The 16595-nt window shown below is 42.9% G+C and overlaps 1 protein-coding gene across 1 annotated transcript in view; it reads right to left on the reverse strand.

Moving 5' to 3' along the window:
- CNTNAP2 (contactin associated protein 2) overlaps positions 1-16595 on the reverse strand; it is a 1091545-nt gene that overhangs the window by 492347 nt on the left and 582603 nt on the right. The window lies entirely within an intron of this gene.

The following is a 16595-nucleotide window of genomic DNA, read 5'->3' on the forward strand; positions in this document are numbered from 1 at the left end:
TCCTGCACCATTTTAAATCATCAAAATAAACCACCCGAGAATATAGTTTTCAAGAGAGCATTAAAATTAACCTTCAGATGACTGTCCCACTATTAAGCTAGGATAGTATATCATTTCAGTCTTTCATTTGTTTTTATGCTGCTTGTTTTTATGCTGCTAAATCTGGCTTTTATTATTATTTGATGTACTGTTTTATTAATGTGTTTTTATCTGTATGTTGTAATCCATCCTGAACTCATTCGCGGGGAGGGCGGACTATAAATTTAAACAACAACAACAACAACAACAACAACAACAATAACAACAACAACAACAACAACAACAACAACAACAACAACCATCACAGCTGCTTGCATATTTTCAAGTGTGGCTTCATAGAGCAGGGCATCTAAATAAGAAGCTCCATGTGAACATACCTAAGAATGTTATACAGAATCAAGAATCTGTTCCAATGCTTGGAAATTTTTATTGAAGGAATGTTTCAAGTGCATTTTACTCTGTAGCATAAAATCTGTAATGTGGGGGTCTCTTTCATAACCCTCCCCTGTGATTTCCATTAACTTTTCCCAGTGTACAAATAAAAGAAGATTTTTTTTCTAAATATAAGCCTTGAAAGTTCTTGGTAGACCCTGAAGGAAAAAAATGAACAGTTAAGTATTATACTGACTACAATAACTATTCCACTGTGAATGCTTAAGTAAACTTACACTGCATAGAAGAAATGCAAGTAAATAGTTTGATGTTCTTGCAAAAGACAAAATTCTTTTTGTGGCTCTTGCATAGAAGGAGGATTAAAATATTCTTGTTGGTAAACTGAAGAGAAAGGAGAGCCTGATAATAAACTGGAAAGCAATATTTAATAAAAATTGTCCCAATTTAAATGTACTTGCGAGCAACAATATCATTTTATTGCTTTTAGAGAATGTTCTACTCTATTATCTCTTTTCAAAGTAGTGTATTTTAATATGTATCAAGCCCTTTTTTTCTTGAAGGATTCTTGACTAAAGAAAAAATAAATTCAGAAGAATAATGTCTTTCTGTGTTCTTGCAGCTAACATCTGTCTGAGTAGCTTTGGGCAAGAAGCGTACCTGTAGATATGAATTACTATTTTACTGCTCAAGCAGTGTAATTGTTAGTTTTCTTATAATCCTCCCGTATTTCTCATTTCTAGGGATCCCACGGTCTGGGTTCTTTTGTATTATTACAATGAGGGCCTCAGCAAAGACTCTGTTCTTCAAAGGCATAAAAATACAGTGAATGAGATGGATCCAACCAGCATTCTGATGATAAAAAGGGAAAGAACCTTTGACCACACAAAATGCTTCTGCTGGGGATCATGGACAAAAGGCATGGGATGCAGGAGCTATAGTAAGGACGAGAACAGGGCAAGGTGGAGTGGAAAAGCTGGCTGGATCCATCCTGCTTTATATTTTGCTGGCTGCCTCACCACTGTTAATGTTCTCTTGTGGCACACAGTAGGTAGAAGCCAGCCTAGGCATTCCCAACAAATGCTACACCAACTTTCCAGATGTTTTACTGTTGTAATATTTATACTAATGCACCACAACAGAGCAAGTTCCAAGTTGTTGTGTACCCAGCCCCCTTCCCAACCACAGCCCACCTACTGTGTGCCCCTCTTCCACTGCCCACCCATGCATCCTCCACCACTCTGTCCACTAACTTGCCAGGTCTCCCACTGCTTGCATGTCCTTCCCCAATGTCACTGGGCAGGAGCACTGCTGCCGTGACCTCCTGTATATCTCCCACCAGCTCCACTGAGCAATGTGCATGGCAGGGAGTGTGGGTGGTAGGAGGGTATGCTGACACCAGTTCTGCAACACAGCTTCAGGATGAAATTATATATGACGCAGAGTTCTTTAAAAATGGACTGCTTCACCAGCTCCTATTTTTAGTTACATACTTTGTGTACTCTTAAAACTGCAGTAACATTACAGAATGAGCAACATATATACTGTAAAGATGCTACTATAAAATAGCTGAGAGTAGAGATGGACACGAACCAGAAAAAAACGAACCATGCGGTTCATGGTTGGTCGCATTTCATGAACCATGAACTTTCACGAACCTGCCCTGGTTCACGAACCTGTTCGTTTGGTTCGTGAAAATGTCACATCCAAATCAGCAAATCGTCACTTCTGAGTCTGCAGAAGGTCACTTCTGGGCCAGCAGAAGTCCACTTTCGGGTCAGCAGAAGGTCTGCAGGAAGTATATCCCCTGTTGCCTAGGAAACTGATTGATCCACACCAGGCTGTCTGCAGTGATGAACCAAAAAACGAACCAAATGAACCAACCTAAAGTTCGTGGCAATTCATCAGAAATGGGCTCTGACGAACTGCTGGTTCGCGAACCATGAACCAACCTGGTTCGTCACAAACTTTGGTTCATATTTCAGTTCGTGCCCATCTCTAGCTGAGAGTAGTCCCTACCAAGGTAGTTGCAATGGCAAACACAGATTTTCTATGAAACAACCTTCGAAAGTGGGCATCTTGTAAGATGCACAGACAGTAATCCAGTGAATGCTTAGTACTAATGTGACATTTTCTGCTTTAGCCTTTCTGCTTAATATTTTTGGTATAAAATTAAAGAACCAAAGTTACAGCATGTTTTATGATGTTGCTCTGGTTAGTTTAGAAGGATCCTGGTATGGCTCATGTTCCTTGTTCTCTGAACTCTCTGAGCTCAACTGGTATTTCATATTACGGTTGCACAACAAATTTTGGCAGGGAAAGGCTTAGCCCAGTGTTTCCCATCAAGGCTTCCCTGGACATTATCAGGGGTTCTGTGAAAAATCAGCTAAGAATTCACCATTTGTGCAAAAGTAAACAAGTTTATGCTGAAAGCAAACCTTTGGATGTGAACTTTATGTTTAAGTAAACTTTATTTTTGATTAGATATTTGAAGCAAAGCTAATTTAAAAAGGTAATATTCTGCGTATTTTTCCTATAGAGTAAGCTGACATCCATGCATATATAGCAGTTCTTTAAAAATAAAATTTCTTGACAAAAATTTAGCAATAATTGAACTCCCTGCCACCAACTTTTTCTAGCCTGTAAAGTTTTCAGATGTAGTGGTTGCTCGGGATTTGAAAAGTTAATTTAGGGGTTCCTCCACGGAAAAAAAGTTGGGAAACACTGGCTTAGCCTGTTTAAAGTTTGTCAAAGTGACATATAAAAGAGAACATGACTGGTATGTGGAGGCCTGTTCATAAAGCATGTAATATGCCAAGGTGTTTTGTGGCAATGATGATACCTCCAGCACTGATTGGCTCAGAAGCCATGATATCACACAGCTTGTGCAACGGTGATGTCACAAAGAGCAAGCAGAAGAGGGGAGCTCAGAGAAAGCAAGCTCAAAGTTAAGACTGCTGAGAAAGAAGAAAGTAGAGTCTATCAGGTTCTAAGCCAGAGGAAGGGCAGGTGGAAGCAATGATGGCCAGGGGAGATTTGGGAACGGGACATTTAAGCAAGGATGAGGAAAGGAAAGGAACAGTTGTGCAAGAGCAGATCAAGGAAAGGAATTTTTCACGGGAATCAGAGCAATGGTTTATAAACCTTTACAAGACAAGGAAGGATATGTTTTATGAGTTTGCTCCTTCTGGTAAGATTTTGCACTTCTCATTTTCTACATGAAATAAAACTGTGCAAGAACATGACTACTATTATTATAGCGCTTCCTTGGAAGAACATTGGCACAAGAGGGAAAGATGCATTCCCCTTCCAGCCACTCTCTTTATGGAGAAACTGTTGTCTGGACCTGTCCCCCCGCAAGGAATCCATTCCCACGCGTTCCATCCTGCTGCTTGACAAAGCAGGCTGCTTCCCCTCATATTTGCAAGTAGACCCCCCTAGTGGTTAGTGCTCCTTGGGTACTGGTGCAAATCCAACGAAACATTGGTTTGGATACAGTAATGTACAAACGAAAGCCTAAACAGAATTAGTGCCATCCTGCTTGTGCAAGATCTTGTGAAACAACCAGCTCTTTGCTCCCAATAGATTATAGAGCTCATACATTGGGTGCACAACATTTTGTGCAAGCAGAAACACAAGTGGGGATACAATTATTCTGACTTAGCACAGGCATTCACCACGAGTCTTATCTTGCATTTCTGCAAGTAGAAATTTTGTACTAGATCCAACCATTTTAAAGAAAAGGAGTGTATCCTTACTTTTTGGTATAGGGTATAGATTGCAAGTACCAGCATCCTTAGGGAAAGAACTGGTATGAATCCCCATCTTTAATACAGACGCACCATAAGTTGCACTAGGAAGTTATTCCAAATGATTGGTGGGGTACAAAAATTGTGAAAGCTGTTTTTGATGTTTGTCCTCAAGATGGTGACAACTGCTTTCATGCTCATTAGATAGTGCACTTTCAATGCACTTTAGCAATCATTTGCAACTGGATTTTTCCAAGAAAATCGAGATGCAAACGATTGCTAAAGTGCATTGAAAGTGCACTCAAAGTGCCTTACCCAGCATATGTGAAAGCAGCTGAAGAGAGACATCAAGTTCTCACGCGAAATCGCGCCAGGAAGACACTGTTGTTCCGGGAGCTCGGTGCGATGTTCCGTGGCCGGTAAGCAGTGTGAAAATGGCCATCTTCTCCCCAGGCAGAATAGCACCGATCAATGTCAAACATGTCTGTGCTGAAGCCCCAAGCAGTGGAGAAAAAACAGGAGGAAGGACTATTCATATTTCTTTGCAACATGCTTATTAAATTAAATCTAGCCGAAAGTACTGCTGCTTTTCCCCATTATAAGGAGCAGGCTTATAAAAGACCACATGTGTTTAGTGACCTGGAGAGAGTAAGAATTACTGTCAGGTGATCAGGTAGGAAAGTTTGACAGAAATTAGCTTTGATTTTCTTTCAAGTCACAAGCAACTAATATAGGTATATTGGAAGCACACGGTAGTTTTTAAAAGGTTACAGACTTAACTGTGAGGCTAACAAAAGGATGTCAGCTTCAGGGAGTGTGTGAAAGAAGCTGTTTGCCTTCCTCAACCGTAGCAGTCCAATGACAACAGCATTCAATTTACTTACTACTGAGAGTAATCACGTTGCAAGTGAGTCTGCAAAATGGTGGCTGGTATATTTTCTACATAGTTTTGAGAGATGGTTTAAATGGGATTATAATATATACATGGGAGAAATCGTGCTCCAAAAGTTTAAGGCAAAAATGCTCGTTAAAGTTTAAGGCGAAAGTGCTTGTTATAGAGACTGATTTCTACACGTTCTGCTTTGGCTCAGTTCTAATGCTGAAGAGACAGAATTGCAAACCTGCTTCAAAACATGCTACATTTTATCGTTGATGTTAATGGAATTTTAATATAAGTACCCAAATAATATTTTTTTTGCAGCTAAGCAATTTTAAACAACAACAACAACAGTAAAGTAGGCAATAAACTAAAACATGCTTTATAATGGAAAAGATTAAAAGGAAGCTAATTAATTTGCCGACTTTGCACGCAAAGTCATTCTTAGGCACTGATTAATCCCTATAAGAATTTTGCTCCCTACACGCAGAATCTCCAAATTATCTCCTGCTAATTTATTGTTCTTTTAAAGTTGGCCCCAGGAGATAGCTGTGCATGGGTTTTTTTTAAAAAAAGTGTTTCTAAGTTGCACTGACCATTCTAATGTATACCCAAAAGGCTTGCTTGGCTTGACTGATATATACCCCCTTCATGGATTCACTGATCCTTCATTTCCCAGAAGTTAAAAGGCCTGTGAAATTCCTTGGGGAACAAGAGGTGGTTTCTGCACTTCCAGATGCCGTTTCCCTTCTCTAGCTCCTTCCTCCCAACTCAGCATCCCTCCCTCAATCTTCCCCCAATTCATCATTTCCCTTCTCTCCCCCCCTCAACACATAACTGAGCTTCCATTTGGACATTACAAAGACCTTGTAATGGAGCAACATGAGGACTTTGTATCACACTTGTGACACTAATTGTGATACTTTGTATCACATTTGTATTGCACTTTGTACCGGCAACTTTTCTGAGAACGCAATTTCCCATACTTTCCTGCATCCCTGAAAAGACACCAAAAATACCGGAAGCCAAACAGCCTGCTACCATTTTGAAATCAGAGACATATGGAGTGAAGGAGAAAAGCCGCCAGCATTCAGTGAGTGGGCCATCCCTTTAAGGATGTGTGGACACGGCCATGAAGTGGAGAACTTACACTGGAAGCACTCCTTTCAGCTGCAGAACACTGTGAGGAGGAGAGGGCCTTCTGGTTTCCCTCCTGTGTCATTTTTGCCAGTGGAGAAAGCTGTCGGGGCATGGGGCTGTTTTGACCTTTCTCTGGTTCCAAGTGACACATGTCTCAACTTGTGTCACACGTAATGTCTACTTTGGTCACTTAAAAACAGGTGCAAGGCCCTCTGTCAAAGAAGCATTAACTTTTTAAATGTGTTGGAATTCATTAAGCAGTTTCCTGCTTATTCTTAGGCTATTTCTTGCTGCATGTAGCAGCTTTTTTCTTTGTGAGTTCTATATCCTACATAGCCACTTGTCCCAATATCTTATATTCCTCTGGCTGGAAACAACATTGACACAAGCCATTGTAGAGCCAAGCTGTATATTTGGAGGGAGCCACTACCTTCCTCCAGAAGAGTCTTGTCACAAACTAAGTTCCTTTGCCTCTCATGGGACTCTATTATAGACTACAGAACTGACATCTGTGGGTCAAACTACACAATACATTTTTAACGAGTTGAGTCTGGGTTTCCCGGCCCTGATTTACTTTCACCTCAGCCACACAGCAGCTTCAAGGAACATCACTTTTAAAGCCCAAGGGAGTTGATTTACCTTAGGACAACCACCTGGGTGGGAGAAGAAGCTATGGTCTTCTCCCCATGCCCTTTTCTTGAGCCAAAATGGCCTCCATAGGAAATTCTCTGCATAACTTTGGAGTGCATACGGAGCATTCAAAGCATGCGCAGCTCCAACATTATGCAAATAACTCCCCACTGCAGCTGTTTTGCCTAGGAGAAGGTTGTGGGAGGGGGAAGGCAGGAACTCTCTCCTTTCCCCATGCAGCTCTGCATGCTTTAAAGGTGATGTTTCCTGTAGCTGCTGTGTGATTGAGATTAAAGCAAGTCAGGTTTGGGAAACCCAGACTTCATTGTGAAATTTGGCTTTGTAATTGTTGCAGTGTTCTCTGGGTATGGTGTGGGGTTTCTCCACTGATGGCCAGATTTACTTAAAAACTGAGTTGCTGATCATTGCTGTACCACATGCCTTTTTCTCCTTCTGTGTTGGGGTTCAAGATCGTACATTGTGTTCTCAGGAAGGGGCATAAGGGCTGGACCTATGCATCATCATCTGTACCCTCTACAACTCACACCTTTTTAATTATTGTCATGGCATATTAATTATGGATGCTTGTACTGTTGTACTGGTATTCAGAATCTTACATGGTGCTCTCACAAAGGTTTGGCTTGAAATAAATATTCACAGAATAACAGTGCATTGTAAGTTATTGTTGTACTGCCCACACATTCCTATTGCAATAATGTGGAAACCCAAAATTAGATCAATTCAGAATTTCATGCTTATTGACTCTACCTTAATAGTACTGATTAGAGATGGGCACGATCGGCATTACGATTGAAAAATACCCATGATAATGGCGATCGTGCGATCAGGACCCGGCGGATTGGTGCCGTCCACGGCGACCGATCCAGCGTTCAGGGGGGTGCTTGATTGGGGCTTGATGGGGGCGATCAGGGCTCGGATCAGGAAGCCAGACACACAGGCACCCGCAATCTATTCCCCTGGCAATGGAGCCAGGGGAATGCCTGAGCTGTTTGCCCTCCTTCTGTCGCCCTGGAAACCCGAATGGAAGCCCAGCTTGCCTTGATCAGCGGGGCTTCCTTCCAACCACGGAGCAGCAAAGCACTCACCAGTTGGGAGAAGACACCCAGGGACGGAGGGGGAAGGGGATGTTCTGTAGCCATAGGCACTCCAATCTCACCCCTGCAAACCCTGAGAGGCAGCTCTGATGGCCAAACACAGACGAGCAGCCAGACCCCCCACCCCCTGAGAGGAGGCAGCTTGTCGCTGTCTCCCCATGCCCGCTGGGCCCGGCGGTCACCGTCTTCACCCACCGTTCATTTCTCACCAGCATGCTACTTTTTGGCCTGGTGGGCGGGCACATGGGAGGTGCTGCCGTTGAGCGGCCAGACCCCCGCCCCCCACCAGGCCCGGCGGTCGCTGCCACCACCCACCTTCCCACATAGCTGGGAACAGCGGGGCGCCCCTCCGCTTTGGCCTCCCTGATCCCCGATCCCCAATCCCCAGATTGGAAACGGGAGATGATCGTTGTGGATCGCTAGTTCGGGATCATCACTGGTGCCGATCCACGATCAGCTTGATCAGTAATTTTTTGGGGATCGTGCCCACCTCTAGTACTGATTAGAGCAGCTTTCTTTTGGTCAGCCTAATAGTGGCAAATTGTGCATTTGCATTGCATTTTGCTCTTTGCAAACTTCAGTAAAGGAATGATCAAGGAACAACATTATCATCACCCCCAAAGCGCTTTATCTTGTGACCTGAACAATCTTTTTATTTCCTTCATGGCCAGAGCGCCTTGTACTATAGCAGCATCCTGGGGCCAAACATCTGCTTGTAAATCATTAGTCTTAATGTGGGAGAAATATAGCCCCAAGTATAGCTTATCTGGATTGCAGCCGCAAAGCAAAAATGGGTTGCATTGTATCCTGTGAAGTTCCATTAATGTATAAAATAGTCCTTGAAGACTAATTGTTTTTCAGTGGCTGTTTTTTCAGATACAGTAGATGACGGTACTGTGCCAGTAATACCACTGGGAGGGAAATATTTTTCATTTATGTTCATTGCTAATAATAATAATATTTTTCCTGCGCAATGACTGTTAATAAACAAGATCTAATTAAACAGTGTTTGCATCCTTGTAAAAGCAGCAAGTAGCACATTAAAATTAGATGGAGAAATGCATTAATTTACAGTTTCTATCATGAAGTTAGAAATGCACTTCTTACAGCACAGTTTTACCCAGATTCATGTTACTGGCCTGGTACAGTTGCCTTTGACATGTGGCCTAGTACCAAATTGTCTACTAACACATCTGTATACAGGAACTGCACAGGAGAGGCAGGTAAAATAATTACATCTCAGTTCTGAGCAAACAATTAAATCAGTAGTTCTCATTGGCAGGTTCTCTTAGAGCCTTGCAAGCTACAAGTGAGTTTTTTCACGTGGAGAACACTTGATTGTTTTTGCAAGTTTTCCTGGGAACTGAAATTCACGTGTCCTTCTCCTCTCTGTTAGAATCGCTGCCTGAAGAGCCAGAGAAAGCCGGAAGCAGCAGCAGCTTTTGCAAATCGTTCCTCTAGTCAGAAGCCTGCTGGACAAGAGGGCTCTTAATGATTGTTTGGGGGCGGGCAGCTGCTACTTTCTTCCTGGGCATTCTGCTCCCGGGGAGCTGCTCTGGAGAAAGCTGCCGTGTCGGCAAAGCTCCAGCCACAGAGACAGCAGAAGAATCTGCTGCTGCTCTAACATGCCCTCATTCCAGTTTTTCTCCAGGATCTCAGGAGCAGGGGAAGGGCATGTTAGAGCAGCAGCAGATTCTTCTACTGTTGCTGCGGCTGGAGCTTCACCAAAATGGCGGCTTTCTCCAGAGCAGCTCCCTGGGAGCAAGATGCCCAGGGAGAAAGTAGCAGCTGCCCGCCCCCAAAGTTCGTTGAGAGCCCTCTTGTCCAGCAGGCTTGTGACTGGAGGAACGATTTGCAAAAGCTGCCGCTGCCACCGCCGCCTTTCTCTGGCTCTTCAGGCAGTGATTCTAACAAAGAGGGGAAGGACACTCAGACTTCAGTTCCCAGGAAAACTTGCAAAAACAATCAAGTGTTTGCCACATGAAAAAAGTCACTTGTAGCTTGGCTCTTAGTGGAAGATTTTGATGCTGCTGCTACTTTGGAAGACAAACTCAGTTTTAGAATTCTTGATAATGCATCTGCTTATCCCTCATTTGATATCAGAGGTCTGCTCCTTTTTTTAGCCAAAGAAGCCAGGGCTAGGTGTTTAACTTAGTTTGTTGCCTTTAACTTTTCTTATGCATACAGATAGCAGCTATATTGCCATCAAAGCATTTGGGGTTCCAAAGTGGACTGCTGTGTGTGGGTGGGTTGCACAGGATAAAAGTAAGTCAGTGTGTGTCATTGCTGAAAAAGCAGCTTTCGTTAGAGAAAGATTTAAACATTCACTGAAGTCTTGTCCCTCTCCTTTTTGTGTTATTAAAATTGAAATTGCATTTGTTGACTTCTAATCAATAAGAAGCCTTTTGGAGCATAAAAAAACCCAGCATGCAAATTATAGCCTGAGCTGTTTATATGTTCTTCCCCTCCAATTACCAAATCTGGCAATGATTTTAACCAAGTACCATAATTAGCCTATTGCACATGCTAATGATAATATGTAGTGAAGAGATGGTTCAAATTCTGTTTTCTTAAAATCTTTGCTAGATGGCCCTGAACTCATTACTAAAACGATTCAAAATATTTCCTAATAGGTTGAAGATTTACATTTCAGGAGAAAAATAATCAAAGCTCATTAGGCTCCTAGGGCACTAAATGGGACTGACATTTGGAGAGTGGATCCATGCATTCTTCTCTCCATTAGCATTATGATGGCCTTAAAAAACAGAGTGAAATGTTTGTGTAACTCATATCTTAAATGAACAAAGCCAGGGGATTCTTTTCCTTTTCTCATTTTGTCCCATTAAATGATTTCTGATGAAAATCAAACCTCTAATTTGGATAACTCTATAGATTGCAACACGAATCTTCTTTCAGCAGTCTCAAAAAATAAGTGCTGATCCTAGACCATACAGATTAATGTGTGGATACAGCACAGTGTTTCTGTGGGCAGGATGGTTGTCCATGAAGTGTGATGTTCTTGCTTTCCTTCTCCCAGTGTAGCCTAAAATGCTCCCTGGAAGGAGGGCAGGAGAGCCTCATGAGCAACATTTTAGATGGGCATTTCCAGCTACAGTGGGAGGGGGTAGGCAAGAAAGTTGCATTCTGCCTGTGGAAAAAAAATCCTTCCGTGCACAGAAATGCTGAGCTGGACTCAACCCATGGCTGGCTCTGCCCGGCCCACCTAATTCCCCACCCACTCTTTTTTGCTGTTGAAAAAAGAAATTTACCTCCTCTTTGACCACTGAAAAAGGTAAGCTGAGAACCATGGGACTAGAATGTGTCCATGTGGGATGAGGGTTATAGTACTGAGGGGAACTGGGTGAGGAGGTGGAGTGGAAAAACTGACTGGATCCAAGTTGCATTTTATGACATGGCATTACTTTTAATCTTTGGAGAGGTAAGATAGCAAAGAGTATACAAGGATCTTCTGGGGTGGGGCAGAATATGGGTTAGAAAGTAAGAGGCTAAGAAGAATTAGTGAAAGGGGGAAAATAGAGAAAACAATAACATTAGATTTTTAAAAAATGGGCCAATGAGAGAAAGAACAAAGAGGCTTTGAAACAACCACGTACCATGTACCTATTACTAGAAAAATTATAGAACCATGCATATAAATGGATGATCCAAGTAGAATTCATCCCTCAAACCAGCTGCTGTGCACAAGCCATCCAATGCAATTAGAAACTCAGAGCTAAACCACACGATACGAATTACACAAGGATGCTCAAGTGAAGGGAGGCTCAATGTTAGCTGGGAAGCATAGTTTGAATTTCACATCTCTACAGAATTGGCTAGATTGCTGCTCAGAGGGTTTGTTAATAATTCACAGAGCCTTCTGGGAGGCAAAAAGGAAGTTAACAAACCCTCTGAGGAATGATCTTTACTGGCTCTGTAGAGAGAGAGATGAAATTCAAATTACACTTTCTTGAGCATCCTTGTGTAATTCTTGTCGTGTGGTTTAGCTCTTAATGATAATGCCAAGAAAGGGAACAGGGCCTGGGATTTAGTTTGTCTTGCTCCTTTCAATCCCTGCCCCGAGCATCTCAGTGCTACCACTTGCTACCTGACAGGGACTACACAGTTGCAGCCCCAAGTAAGGCTTTGTTTTACCAGGATCATTCATACCCCTTATCAAGTTTCCTTGTTTAAGGTACAAACCAGAATTGCTTAAAATCACAGAGGCCTGCCAAATTCAGATCCTGAAAGTAGGCTTGCCAAGTCCACTTATCCTCCTGGTGGAAGTGGGAGGGGACCCAGCACCAGGGCTTTTTTTCAGCAGGAACACAGTGGAACGGAGTTCCAGCACCTCTTGAAAATGGTCACATGGCTGGTGGCCCCGTCCCCTGATCTCCAGACAGAGGGGAGGTTAGATTGCCCTCCACACCGCTGAGCAGCATGGAGGGCAATCTCAACTCCCCTCTGCCTGGAGATCAGGGGGCGGAGCCACCAGCCATGTGACCATTTTCTCCGAGGGCAACCCACTGAGTTCCACCACCTCTTTTCCCAGAAAAAAAGCCCTGCCCGGCACTCACCTTGTTTTTCTTCTTCACATGTGTGCTCCTAGGCCTGTGCGATGATGTCACTCCTAGGAGTGATGTTGTTGCCCCACCCTGGAAGTGCACCCTGCAGGCCTGTTCCCTCACCTCCCATGTCCCACCCCCTTCTGCCAGCCAGGTGAGTGGTAGTGAGGGGGTGGAGGGTGGGAATGGGGAATCCCCCACCCCCTCCAGGGAATGGAAACCCTATCTGAAAGAGAGACAGATTTCTCTGGACACGGCGTGACCTGTTAGAGGAAACTGCTCTTGGATTTCAGGCTTGTCATGTAGCCTGGCCTGACAAGCTGCCTCTGGCTTAAGGGCTCGAAAGAGAGAGAGAGGATGAAAGGGGCCAATATGAAAATTCTATTTACTGGAGTGCTGCTATTAAGCTGAAACATTTCTGGTAAATCTCACTTTGGACAGGGGTTTTGTTTCCCAACCAGCAGGAAACTATTTTAAGGCTCATTGTAGAAGTGAAATTAAATCCTTTAAAAAGAAACAACTTTCTAAAGTAATACATGAAGAAATGCATTCAAGAATTGGCAAAGTAAAGACTGTGAGGGCTAAATGACCTGTACTTTCACCGTCCTGAAGGCATTATCACTGTGGTGGCTGTGGAAAGAGGACAATGGCCTCTAAATCCCGGTTCCAAGGCTGTAGCCAGCAGAACTGTTTCCATTTTCCTATTGTATTATTTTATCCGCAAAAGGCAGGTGAAAATGCTTTTAAGAGAAAGGCGCAGAGCGACAGGGATTGCTTTCTCCCTGAGTAATATAATGTCTAAGCAGTGGTGCTGTTCCTGTGTTCCTTCATTTGTGGACTCACTGGAAAACTGGGCAAACAAAATATTTAAATAGTGCACTTATTTTCTAAAGAATTTCTTTAGTACTTAATTAAATAAACACCAGTCCATGACTTCCAGAGGCTGATGCCAAAAGATACCATATGAACTGGTATCTTTGCATGTATGTGGATGAGAAAGGGTATTCTTGCTTTATCTCAGTTCACCTAGTTTCTATGAGATAGATCAAGATGGGTGTTTGTCTGTAGCAGTAGAAAATAGCAAGAGTTCCGTAGCACCTATAAGACTAACAAAATTAGTGGTAGGGTAGGAGCTTTTGTGAGTCACAGCTCACTTCTTCATTACTTCTGGCATCTGAAGAAGTGAGCTGTGGCTCACGAAAGCTCATACTGTCATGTCTGTGTATATCCATGCCATGTTTGTTTATTCTCTCACTGATGCCACAGCATATTGAATGTCTAACCTGCTGTATTCTTTCAGTAGCCATGTTCTTTTCATATTATAACTGTTATTCCTCCAGCCAGGATGGGCCTCATGTTATCACACAGGACTATGCATCTCCAAGCTAGAAACGACCTTGGAGACTCCAGGCGCTTGCCTTTGTTACTTTGCCCAGATGCTGGGAATTCAGTATTGTGTACTCACTGCTTAGCCATAACTATAATAGGTTCTCACAGAACCAGAGTAACCCTGAATGTCAAAACATAACCATTGCTGGAACGCAGGAAAACTCAAGTATAATATTGACCTGTTGTTTTGAATCATCACTTCTACCAAGCTCTGTGATGGAGTTCAGACCTGAACTGTAAAATCCTGAATAAAGCTTTTTCTATTGGAACCAATGTGTGTTCACTGGAGAGGGGCTGAGGGATCTACCTGCCAGGAACTGACACATATCCTACCATAAGTTTTGTTAGTCTTACAGGTGCTACTGAACTCTTGCTCTTTTCCCCTCACTTCTGTAACAGTACCATTTTTTAAGTATCAAAAAACCTAGGTGTCGTGCATAGCAATACTAAAAGCAATGTACCATGAGTGTAGATTGAGAACCCAAATATACATGGAGAATAGTACTGACCTACCTTAAAAGGGCTTTGTAAGGATTACTGGCACAAAGAGATCTGAACACTTTAAGGAAGAGATAAACACATATTTTATTATTTATTTATGTATTTATGTATGTCATTTATAGTCTGCCTTTCTCACTGAGACTCAAGGCGGATTATACAGTATGAGGTTAATACAATCAGTATCAATTACGTACATTTCAATACAATACCATAAGGTAAACATATACAAGTTTAAAGACATAGCATTAGCAAGGATCCAAGACATAGTAGAGATACTGAAGCAAAACATAATCAATTCTAGGACTAACATTAAACAGCATGGAACGATAGTTGTACATAGGAGTACATATTTAAAGCAGCAGATAATATATAAGGCAAAAATGGTGATGAAGTCTATGATCCCCAACTTGTTAGTGAAGCACCTGAGACCCCATCCCTACAATGCAGCCCTCCCATTTGAGTAAAAAGCCTTTTTGAATAGTTCAGTTTTGCATCGTTTACAGAAAGCCAGGCGAGTGGGGGCTCTTCTGACTTCCTCAGGCAGGTCATTCCACAGGATAGGGGCCACCACAGAGAAAGCCCGTGTACGGGCTGCTGCTGACTTCACCTGTGTGCAGCCTGGCACCTGCAGGAGACCCTGTTCAGATGAGCGAAGCTGCCGTGGAGGAACATAGGGAGGGAGGCGGTCCCATAGGTATGCTGGACTAAAGTCATGAAGAACTTTGTATGTAATAATTAATACTTTGAACTGAGCACGGTAAACGATGGGTAGCCAGTGGAATGACTGTAGGATGGGAGTGATGTTCATGCTCCTGCTCGCTCCTGATAACAATTGAGCGGCAGCCTTTTAAACATTCCCAGCCTTTTTAACATTCCCCAGCATTCAGAGCATACTATGTACAAAGAATTGTTGCCATGATAGTATAAAAGGAAATATAAATTTGGTTTTTTTCAGAAGGATAAAAAATGTGTAAAAAGCTGAGATTTCAATGATTTAGAGCACAACCTAAAAATGAACGTTCTGCACACCAGTTATTTTCAACCACTTTATTTCTTACTAAAAAGTTCTAATTCTTAGAAAGTACAAGTCTTGGGAAAGGAATAAAATATCCCATGAAAATGTCATTTTTAAAAAACACACAGTTCATAAAAACGTTACTCTTTTTCAAAGTAGAACACAAGTTCTATGTGTGTTTGATTATTCATGGCAAACCTCTCAAAAGGACTGGTTTCTGACTGCTTCTTGTCAAGATAAAAAATAGATTTTTTGCTATCTCACTGAGACCAAAGGCACATTGTTTATTAAGACACACAAACAAATGCGCACCATATTCCGGGGATATACCTTAAAAGAGTAGTTCACTGTTTCTTTAGGACACAATCCACCACAGGTTTTAAGATGATTTAAATGATCTATACAAATTGTTCATTAAATTGAAAACGTAGAAGTAGAATAATTTATTGTCAGTTCAGTTGACTAAAAGAAAATGCATATTTTAAGAGAAACAACTTGCTCGGTTCAGAAAGTTTTTAAAGCAATCTAGTTTTCACACTATTCACACACAGAACTGAGAAAATGCACAGAACTGAGAAAAACAGTCATGGGTAGATTTTTCCCCCCTGAAGTGGTACCTAAGAAGGCATTTTACCTCATTCGACATATTAATTGGATCTGTAGAAAGTGAGTCATTTGTGTTATTTCCGGTACTAAATACATTTATGGCCACACAGGGCTGGCGCGCCCATTGATGCCAGGTAGGCGGTGGCCTCAGGGCACGGGGTGCCGGAGGGGGTGCTGGAGGAGGCGTGGGGGACGTGAGCGTGCACCATGGAGCTGCAGCCTCCTAGCCCCCCTGCCCCGCGCTGCCGCTGCTGCCAGCACACGCCAAATGGCAGCCAGGGCAACTGAGCGGGAGAGCTTGGAGGCCACCCACATGCCATCTCAGCCGCCTGCCACTGCAATTGGGCCGGCAGCTCATGTATGCCCATGATGACGCCATACATGATGTCCTCACGCAGGCCGGTGTGTGTGTGCATGCGCGCGGGCGCAGGCACCCGGCCCGCCGGCCGGCTGCAGGCGCCCAAAACCCTAGCGCCGCTGCTGCGGCCACACAGTTTTTAAAAAGAAAAAAAAGAAATCAGTGGGGTTAGACTGGAGTAACTCTTCTTAGGATTAGACTAAAAGTCTTTTTTAAAAGGCTGT

The sequence above is a fragment of the Eublepharis macularius genome, chromosome 11 (assembly GCF_028583425.1).
Source record: "Eublepharis macularius isolate TG4126 chromosome 11, MPM_Emac_v1.0, whole genome shotgun sequence".
In the NCBI taxonomy this organism is placed as follows: domain Eukaryota; kingdom Metazoa; phylum Chordata; class Lepidosauria; order Squamata; family Eublepharidae; genus Eublepharis; species Eublepharis macularius.